The sequence below is a fragment of the Gopherus evgoodei genome, chromosome 8 (assembly GCF_007399415.2).
Source record: "Gopherus evgoodei ecotype Sinaloan lineage chromosome 8, rGopEvg1_v1.p, whole genome shotgun sequence".
Taxonomy (NCBI): Eukaryota; Metazoa; Chordata; order Testudines; family Testudinidae; genus Gopherus; species Gopherus evgoodei.
Genome location: NC_044329.1, coordinates 11,200,149 through 11,211,011, shown reverse-complemented (window position 1 = coordinate 11,211,011; position 10,863 = coordinate 11,200,149). Strand labels below are relative to the sequence as shown.

The window sequence follows — 10,863 nt, the reverse complement described above, 5'->3', positions numbered from 1 at the left end:
TTTTAGTGTTTGTGAAAATGCTACAAAGTGATGATCAATGCTGCAATCTGAGGCCCTGATTCAGGCAAGTTAAGCAAGGGGTTAAGGGCACCTTCCTGAATAAGATGCTTTCCTGCATCGGAGCCCCAATTCAGAAATAATTCTGATTGAAAAGGATTGGGCCTGAAGTCTGAATAAATACAGAGAGGAGAACAACTGACATAAAGGATAAGATGTCATCAAGGAGATGCTGATGCTTCTGGGAAGGATACATATATAGCTGCTTCAGAGTAGCATGGATGTCAGTTTAGTACAAGGCACCATAGTAAAAGGCATCCACTGATCATGAATCCAGTAGCATCAGAGAATGGGCACAATAGCCTTGCTTCTCTTCACCGTGGAAGATTTGATTAAGAAGCCATGCATGGCTTCGTTAATTAATTGTTCAGCTGACAGAGAAGAAATAGACACTAGTGTCCTCAATGTTCTTCCTCATGGGGGTGGTGGTGGTGGGGATGATTTATTCTTACTTTGTATTGTGATTGTGCCTTGGAGTCCCAGCCCTGCATGAGGACCCCTTTGTGACAGACACAGAACAAAAAGATGGTCCCTGCTGTTGTAATAAATGGGTCTACGCATTTACCTGGATTGTGAGCTCAGCTGTGAAAAGTGAGTGAAAGTTCATAAAGTGTCAGTGGGAAAAAGTGCAAAAAGGAAACAGAAGGAATTAGTCAAAACAAAAAACCCTACTGCTATAACTCAAGAACTGTGTAATCATGCCTGGTAAACAAGAGAAGGGTGGGGTCAGGGATCAGCGAACCGCAATTGGTGTTGGATATTAGGCCTATCTGGTGAACAAAATCATGAGTGGATGGGCCATTCCTCCCATAACTCCCTTTTGGGGTCCTCAGAAAGAGGCTTTCAGGAGGAAACGAATGGACTGCGATGCTGGCTGACTGAAAGATGAGAGATGAGGAAGGACAGCAAAGGGTTAAAGAGCAGTTCTGGGCTCAGGAGACCCTGTTCCTCTGCCCTTGCTGAGCATGCTCCAACTGAAGGCAGAGTTTATAAGGGAGCTGGCTGGCTGAGTGAGAGGTGACTAAAGCAGAGAGAGAGACTTGATCTGGAAACTCTGGAGGAGAACAGAGCCAGATCCAGACTGGGAGAAGGAACTTCAGTGAGTGGCAGTCCTTGTGGGCCAGAGGCAGGTAGGCAGCCCTCGAGATATTGCTTACAGGTATAAACTGTAGCATGCTGTAGGAAAGAGGGAGATAGGAAATGACCCAAGGAGGCTGATTTAAGGCACCCCAAGATGGAAGATGCTGGACAAGCCTCGCAGGGCCTTGGGTCAGAACCCAGTGGAGCAGGGGAGCCTGGGTTCTCTTACTTCTCTTACTGCAACCACTAGGTGGGGTGGCCACTGGGAATTGCAACCACTAGGCAGTGGACCACGGACCTGTGGCACACCTAAATTAATACAACATTGCCCCAAGGAGCAGATGCAGATGGACTAATGGGAGAGTACAAGATAACAGTGAGACGGTATTGGTCAACATGATGGACAGTGATCCCAGCTGCCTAACCTTTGCCAAGGTATTTTTTTAAAAAATATCATGGCAAAAGGGAGTTTTAATGAGGGATTTGTAGAAGGACAATGAGATGGCTTTGCAGACATTTGCAGAGCTTGTCCCAAATGGTCAGGAATCTTGTGGGAGAAAGAAAAATGATGCTTGTTTGAAATTTTAACAAGTAGGCAATGGAGGCTGGCGTTACTGGCAAAGTGGAGGTAGGAGCTGACATCTTGATAGCACATGACAGACAATAGTTGGGGATAGGCCATGAAGGTCTTGAAAGTAAAGACAAGTAGTTTGATGCAATGGAGAAAGAAGGGGTAGTGGAGGGGTGAATTGGTCAAAGAGACAAGCTAGAAAATTATCTTTGCAATAGCATTTTGAATGGCTTGACAGGGGCGAGATGGGATTTGTGAAGGCCAGAAAAGAGGATGCTACAGTAATCGAGGTGATGAGATCCTGGACAAGTATTTTAGCTTAGTGAATGCAGAGGAAAAGCTGTATCTTGGAGATGTTATGCAGAAAGAATCAGCAAGATTTAGACACAGCTTGGATGTGACAGCCAAGTCAAACGTGATGCCCAGGTTACGGGCCTGAGTGACGGGGAGGAGAGTGGTTGTCTACTGTGATCAACAAGGGAGGAAAAACTGGGTGGGGGCAAAGATGAGGACATGTTTTGGCCATGTTGACTGTAAGCTGATGGCAGAACATCCACAAGGAGATGTCAGAGAGGCAGGCTGAGATTTTAGTTTGGATAGAAGGCAAGCAGTCCGGAGCAGAGGTAGGTCTGTGAGTCTTCTGCATACAGAAGATAGTTAAATTTGTGTAGAGAATATTGCTGTGTTTCTCTTGGAATGGGTTAAGATGACACTCTTATATGGCAATATTTCAAGCCTTGATTCTAATAATATCAGCAACCAGCAAGTGGCCAAACACAGTCGTCTTGTATGATTATTATGCTCTGCCGTGAAAGGGCAGGTTCATCAGTGAACTCCTCTTGCCCCATGTTGCTTCACTGGAATGACAGTTCATTCTTTTTCTTTGTATTTATTCTTGGATGACTGATAATTGGCTTGTGGGGGACTTCTCATGAATTAGCTTAAAATAGTATCATTTCTTACTGGGAAATATAACCAAATATTTATGTTCTCCAGTGAGCTTAATTAAAATCCCCCTAGGCTCATTAGCATCAAAGCCTTCTCTTTGTTTCTTAAAGAATAACAACAAGGTCACCAGATAACCTTTTCCATGCTCTCACAGCTCTAATAGGAAATTCCCTATTGTCCTGGGTTGTCTAGATGAAAATCGCACACAGTTTAGAAGTAAAAAGGAACATCCATCTTGTGACGGATGCTTGGTTCTTGTTTGGTGCATCTCTAATGTGAAATAAGGGAAGTTTTGCAAACTTCAACAATTAATGTTAGATGTAAACCACTGTTCATTTTACCTGAACCCATAATGCTGAAGGAGTTCAGGACGGCCTGTTAGATACATTCGGGTTTTTGATCATCTCTGTTTATGAAGCAGGGTTCAGAACAGCATCTCCAGTTGCACAGTAGCTATGTGCCAAACACTGACAGGGAAGAGGATTATAAACTGTACCTCACTACAGTAGGGCTTGACGGTAAGGAAGCCATGACTCTGGCACTGGGGTGCCTCAAGGTGATGGTTCTTCTGTTTGGTTCCATGTTTTCACAATGGAGAGCGAGAAGGAACCTGCCCTTTCTGATCTTCCATTCCCAGGAAGCTTGATTCACCATCGCTTTCCATGTGCCACAGGAAATGGAGGCACTGCAGGCTGGCACTGAGATACCAATCAACAAGATTGATTTGCTTTTGGCTTATGGTCCTCCTCGCCATTAATATTCTAAAGGAAGACGTATCTTGTTGCTTTAATAAAAATAAATCAAACTGCTACCTGACTGAAAATGCTTCCTTAATTAGCTCTGCTTCATCATGACTAAAGATCCAAAAGGTGGAGAAGGGGCAGTAATGCCTCAAATAACAATGAGCTCATTGCTAACTAGCCTCACAACTGTGCTCTTATCTGACATCTATATGACACCTTAATGTTGTCATGTCCCTGAAATCAAGTTAGGCACTTAAACTTTTAGGCGCTTTTGAAAATCTTACTAAGCAACAGACACTACCCATGCCTGCCAATAGTGGTGGGGAGGGGGAAGTAGAGTGAGGGCAGCTGGCTTCACATGTGTTACTGAGCATGCTCTGTCTGTGTGAGCATGCTCAGTACAAGCCAAGCAGCAAACGGGGGGGGGGGAGGGCCCAGGTGCATGTGTCCCTGTACTAGCTTGCCAACCCTCCAGGATTGTCCTGGAGTCTTCAGGAATTAAAGATTAATCTTTTTTAAAAAGATTATGTCATGTGATGAAATCTCCAGGAATTGGTCAAACCAAAGTTGGCAACCCTACCCACCATGCATCACCTCTGCTAGGCACCAATCTGCATCTTTAGTGCCTAAATACTTTCAAAAATCTGAAATTAAGCAACTTTTTAAACTGGAACTTGGGCTCTGAAGTCACTTAGGTTCTTTTAAATATTTTATCTGTCCTTTTTCAGTTTCTGAGGGAGATGAATGGGACAGTTCACACCTCTCCATTCAAATAGGTGTCTGCAAAATCAGACAGCTCAAATTCAAGGGCCTCTTAGGCCTTCATGCTGCAATCCTTACTCATCTCAATAGCTTCATCAACATCCAGGGCTGGAGGACTGAGTCTCTTTTAAATGGACAATTTAAATATGTTAGAAATGTCTTGCTCTTATGAATTTGTAAAAAAAACTATATTCTCTTGGTCAAATTGAAAAAGACATTTTTACAGTAACTATTTAATTCATTTCAGAAAAACAATCCATTATATTGCTCACAATTATAGTTGATGATATATTTGTATTGGTCAACCTTCAGATTTAAAATATGAGATATGCCAAACTACTTCGTAAACATATTACTGGTGAAATCTATAATTGGGAAACTTTCTAATAATTTAAGTATATGTTAAGTTTTTGTCTATATTGGAAATGTACAGTACATTAAAGCATAAGATACGTTTTCAAAAAATAATTTGTTTTCTTAAGAAGACAGTAAGAATTTTGTCAGCTCAGGAGTTTAAGTAGCTGTTTTCAGTACAGAGATAAGGTGGTTGAGAGATCTTTTATTGGACCCACTTCTCAAAACTCTTCGTGTAACTGCTATGACATCTCTGCATATTTGCAGTACAGGCCAGCAGAGGGAGCAATAGCTTTTTGTTTGTATCTGAAATTTCTTTTTGAAAGTTTACCTTTATCCCTCTCAATTATTGGCATTCTTTTGAAAAGTTTTCTTTAAAGAGCAAAGGGCTGACTGTCGTCTTTAGCTATTAAAAATGGCTACAAAAGTAATGTTCTCATCAGAAGAATTATTCCTATTTAGTTAGAGATACAATAATATTCTTATAATTCCCTCATCCTCCCCAATAGAAACTTCTGCCCACAAAGTATAAGTAATATGCAACTGTCTAAAATGTGTAAAGGCAAGCTGTCTGAGAAATTATAGGACTAAGTATAAAGTATCTTTTTGATGTCACATGACACTTGATCAATTTTTTTTTTTATCAACAATCACTTTCCAAGAGAAACATGCTGGAAATGCTAGAAAAACCCAATAATGTTGTAGTAAATTATCTGACTCTGATAGCTAAGAATAACATTTTATCCAATGGCCAGAAAGTTATGAGAGAGTCTTGTTGTTTTCACTGTGTGGTGAGTTTTTAGTCTCACTGATTGCAAATGAAATATTTTCTGATGAATCACTTGACTCTGACAGAAATTTGCCTTGGACTGAAACTATTATGCCCCTGCTTTGCTTTTATATGGTTGTGTCATGGTATAATTCCCCACTCTGAACCTTAGCGTCCAAAAGATGGGGACCAGCATGAATTCCTCTAAGCTCAGTTACCAGCTTAGTACTTGTAGCGCTGCCACCAACCAGGAATTCCAGTGCCTGGTACACTCCGGTCCCCCCCCCCCCAAAAAAAAAAACTTTGCCCAGGGACCCCCAAGACCCAGTCCCTCTGGATCTTAACACAAGGAAAGTAAACCCTTTCCCTCACCGTTGCCTCTCCCAGGCTTCCCCTCCCTGGGTTACCCTGGAAGATCACTGTGATTCAAACTCCTTGAATCTTAAAACAGAGAGGAAAATTCACCTTCCCCCCCTCCTTCTCTCTCTCCCCCTCCCAGACTCTCCCTGAGAGAGAAAGTAATCCTAGCACAGAGAGAAATTAACCTCTCTCTCCCCCTTCCTTCCTTCCTTTCTCCCCACCAATTCCCTGGTGGATCCAGACCCAGTCCCCTGGGGTCTCACCAGAATAAAAAAAAAAATCAGGTTTTTAAACAAGAAAAGCTTTTAATTAAAGAAAGAAAAAACAGTAAAAATTATCTTTGTAAATTTAAGATGGAATATGTTACAGGGTCTTTCAGCTATAGACACTGGGAATACCCTCCTCGCCTAAGTATACAAGTACAAATTAAAATCCTTCCAGCCAAATACACATTTGAACTCCTTCCAGCCAAATACACATTTGTAAATAAAGAAAACAAACATAAGCCTAACTCACCTTATCACCTAGTACTTACTATTTTGAATCTATAAGAATGTGTATCAGGGAGATTGGAGAGAAACCTAGTTGCACGTCTGGTCAGTCTCAGAACCCAGAGTGAACAACAACCAAATTCTAACAGCACACACAAAAACTTCCCTCCCTCAAGATTTGAAAGTATCCTGTCCCCTGATTGGTCCTCTGGTCAGGTGACAGCCAGGCTCACTGAACTTGTTAACCCTTTAAGTCAAAAGAGACATGAAGTACTCCTGTTCTATTAACCCTTAACTATCTGTTTATGACAGGTTGTTTTTTAAATAAAAAACATTGCTACCACAGGTCAAGTTAAGGTCTCTTTTCTAACAATCTTTTAGCAGTCACTCTTTTCAGTAACTTCATGAATTGATTTTAGATTTTTCTCCTGTAGTAAAACATTCTGAAACTATTTGCACATTGTATGCTCATTTAGTCAGGAGGAATTCAGTACAGCAGTTACATAATCCTCATTTGCATGATTGGGTCCCAAAGTCACTTGATTATTTATAATCCTTATAAATCAATTGGCCATGATCAAATATTCCTTTGAAACAACCAGTCAAAAATAATTTTTCCTATGTCAGGGGTCAGCAAAATAGCGTGAAGGAATTCTGGAAGACCAAGTAATCCTCTTTGGAGAGCTAAATCTGTCTTAATACATTTTCATAAAGCCAAGTCATGATCCCACTGAAGTCAATAGGATTTTTGCCATTGATTTCAATGGGAGCCAATTTTGTCTATGTTATGCTGCCTCGATATGTACTCACAAGAGTAAACTACTTTCTCTGTACCCAGACATACTGTTATAAGTAGCAAAGGGTAATTTTACTAGATTTACAGACTAGTGGACGTTGGTGGAGAGAGTGTTGATCAAAATCTTATTAGTTGTAGAGCAGTGGGTTGTCTGAGCGGTGCTTATCCACCAGTGTGCACTGGTATGCAGTTTTCAGTTCTTAGTGGATTTCCAAAATTCTTTAAAAGCAGCACTGAATTTTGCACTGTTGCAATAGTGAGGGTATTCATGGTATCCTGGCCAAATACTAGCTCCTCGAGATTAGTGACAGGATGATTCCAGGTCTGAAATCTGTAACCTTTATCAACTGTGGCATTTTCTTACACAAGGTGGTATGAAAGTAATGAAAATGATCAGAATACTTATGAATGCTGATCCTTATGAACATCTCACGTTCAAATAATACACCAGAAATAGGAACATTGTGGCTATTTTTAAGGCTAGTGACTCAACTTGACTTTATTTTACTTTCAAAACTGCAGAGCAAAGTTTCCCTATTGAAACACTGCTTCCCCAAAAATGGGTCTTGATTTTAACTTTCTTGGAAAAAACCTGCATCTTTTTTTCTGTTGCTGTCTCCTGTTGCCAACCCGCTGCAGATTATTCATGTCAGTTGTAGTTAATTAGCTATCTGAGGCCTGTGAAGTCTTTGATTTACTAGATTGGCTACATTCAATATGGTTCCCAGAAATAGTGGCTCAGTCTTTCCTAATAATGTGTTCAAATGTTTATCAGTGATATAATTTCCTCAGTTTTGACACTCATCAGTGTCAGCCTATTACATCCAATTTTGTCTTCTCCATATCCCAGTGGCAGGCTTAGAACAAATTGTATCCACCTTAAACAATAGTTATGTTTGCTGCTCAGCGTCCTAAAGCTGGAAGCTCGGTTTCGTGATATAAATAATATGCACAGTTGGACATCTACGTATGATGAGATCCCTTCCAGTAAAATTTTGAAATACAGTGATGTGAAAAACATCTGGTTGTTGTGCGTTTGATTTAAACTTAGACAGCTTGGACAAAGGGACTCTATACTTCTTAATAAGGTCTGTGCTTTGTGGAAGTTTCCATACAATTTACTCATTACACATCAAATGTAGGCACTTCTATGACCTCTTTTTTCAAATGTATTATCTATCATATTCAGCTTTAAAATATCTTCTCATTTAGCCCAGCAATTCCCCTTCCTACACCCCCAAAAAAGAATCCAGCAAAAGAGGGAGTGCCTTGCTGAAAGTAGTAAGGTAACTATTATCTGTCATATGCAGGGTCAGCTTCAGCCGTTCATCCCATGACTCTCTTGATTTCAGTGGGCCAGTAGCTGGGCTTGATTTGGCCCACTGTATGTGGAAGAGACAGGAGCCAAATCAAATATTCTTGGTGAATACCAGACATATAAAAAAAATGCCTGGAGAAAAATACCCTGAATATTATTGCTTGGAAAAGGTATTTGGAAAGGGGTTGCCCAGGTTAGCTTATGTTGAATGCACATGGCTAGCTTTTCCTTTGCTCCACCTGTTGGGGACAGGCATTGGCTCATTCTTCTCCATCCTATCAAAAGATCTGGTTGGGTTGTTTTCCCTCTTTCCTAGGTCACATACGGAGAACTCCCAAAGAGGCCTTACTAAGGAGAAGGGAAGGGAGAATCTACACATAGAACATCTTCCCTTCATCTCTGTGGGAATGAGCAATTTAGGTCTGCTCACAAAAAGAAACAATTGAGACCATAAACAACACCCCAGCCCCTGCAAGTTAGCTTTTCCCAGGATAAAGAAGAGCATTTTAAGTGCCTCTCACACTATACATGATCCCTCTGCAATTTGGTAAAAAATATCATCTCAGTGGAAATCACTACATAACAAGCAAGTGCTTGATCAGGAAAAAAGAGCTGGTGGAAAGACCAACTTTGATAATCCCATTTCTCTGCAGGGGCCCTCTGTGATGAAAGAAGTAACATACAAAAGATCCAGAGGGAGCGGTGAGTCATCTCCACGGAAGGGAAGGTGACTGTGATGTGGGACTCAGAGCTTGTGGAAACAGAAGAAATGGGAGATCAATGTCTTCACCCAAATGCAGCTAGAAATCGCTTCATACAGTAAACAAACTGTTTATAAGGTCTATCTGTATCTTCCTCTGTGTTGCACCGTTTCCTTCTGTTTGTAAATTATTTATAATCTGTTCCTAATTCCTTCAGAATCCATGTTAGGGGAAGCATGAGTGAATATTAGAAGGATATTCTACTGCACAGGTACTGTAATGGTACTCATTATTCTCCAGGACACACACGTCACTGTCAATAGATAAAGCCTCAGGCTAATGAGAAATTAAGTAGCATATCAACAGCTGCTCATCAAGATACAGTCCTTATGAGTAAACTTGCTGGGTGTGTTCAGAAGCCATATAGCCAGTTGGGCAGTTCTCTTCAAAGAGAGAGATGTCAGTTAATACTAGGGCCTAATCACTGCTGTATTTTTACTGCAATGTGACAACCTTTTCCTGATGCCTCTTGGGTGTGTATTGAATGCTACAGGGTTGCATTCATACAGTGTTGTTTCTCCTTCTAGGCTTCACTTTGTATTTCTCTCGCTCAGTATCTTTGTAGTGCTTTATCTTGCCTTTCCCCAATTTAACATTGCTCCTCTCTCTTCCTTCCACTTTGTGGTCAATCTTTATTCCTCCTCATTTTATTTTGTTCCCCTATTTCCCTTCCCGTTCCTCCCTTCTCATTTTGCATTCAGTCTTTCTTTGTTCCTGCTGCTTTTTCACAGGCCAGCATCATGCCTGGTGTAATTAACCTGAATTCAGCAGAGTCATGTAAGGGATGAATTTGGCGCTGTCTCTGGAAAGCAAGAGCAATATGAATGCAGTCAATATGGTGTCTGTGTCTTCAAAACAAAAAACGTACAGTACGTGAGAGAGGAGCAGCAACGCAGCACATTAGTTACTATGGTAATGATGCTGTTTAGCAAATTGTATAAAGGAAAATTCTACTTAGATGGCCAAAGACATGAATTAGAGCTGTCCCTTGGCAGGTTTCACTTAGAAACTGGTGGTTTAAAAATGTGTGTATGTATATTTCTAGTTCTTCATTTCTCAACTGACTGTCCTTTCTGAAATGTGGAAAGTATTCGGAGAGACGTTGCCATGTTTCCCACGTCTTTGCTTGATGCACTACTTACAGCTCTTCTGAAGCAATTCTTCCTTGTATAAGACAAACTGTATAGGCCAGTATTTATTTTTTAGGACTGATCTATGGTGGCTGCACAGAGAACCAACCTCCCCTCCCCCCCCCTCACAGTGTAACTGTATCTGACCCATAAATAAAAGTATTTTCTCCACTGCCACAAAACTGTACACCCTGAAAGCAGAACCTTGTCAGCTTTCACTTAAGCTTATTTTACAAACTCAATCCTTGCACCATAGCCCTCACTGGCAGTCTCAGCCCCATTTCCCAGCAAAGGTTTAATAGCTCTGCTGTAGGCTAGTTTTACATTGCTTGAGCCTTCATTAGTTTTACAGAATAAACAGCAGTGCATTACTCATGTGCACTGAAAAAAAATAAACTAATCTCTTCACACCCAAATTAAAGATGGGTTTCAAATCACAATTTCAGAGCCAATATTTTGGTTGGGAGAGGAGGGAGATTCGCATTTTGCGGCTTTGGCCCAGTTCTAATAGAAAGAAGGTACATTTTGTGATTGAAACATCCATGATTTTTTTTAACAGGTTAGTCCACATGCTCGATCTTTACACTGTATGAAAGTCCTGAGTCTTCCAATCCTTTGTGCCAAACACTGAGAGTCTCTGGAATTTAGCATAATAGGAATGAGGAAAATGTGATCAGCTCCTTTTTATTTTACCTAGTCCTTTGGCCTGTGTAAATACTTCAG

The 10,863-nt window shown here is 40.8% G+C and overlaps 1 long non-coding RNA gene across 1 annotated transcript; it reads left to right on the top strand.

The window, feature by feature from the left end:
* Positions 1–552: 552 nt before the first annotated feature.
* LOC115656494 lies at positions 553–9,087 on the top strand. The gene is made up of 2 exons (XR_004001678.1): positions 553–648; positions 8,903–9,087. It is a non-coding gene; the product is annotated as an uncharacterized LOC115656494 (long non-coding RNA).
* Positions 9,088–10,863: the final 1,776 nt, after the last annotated feature.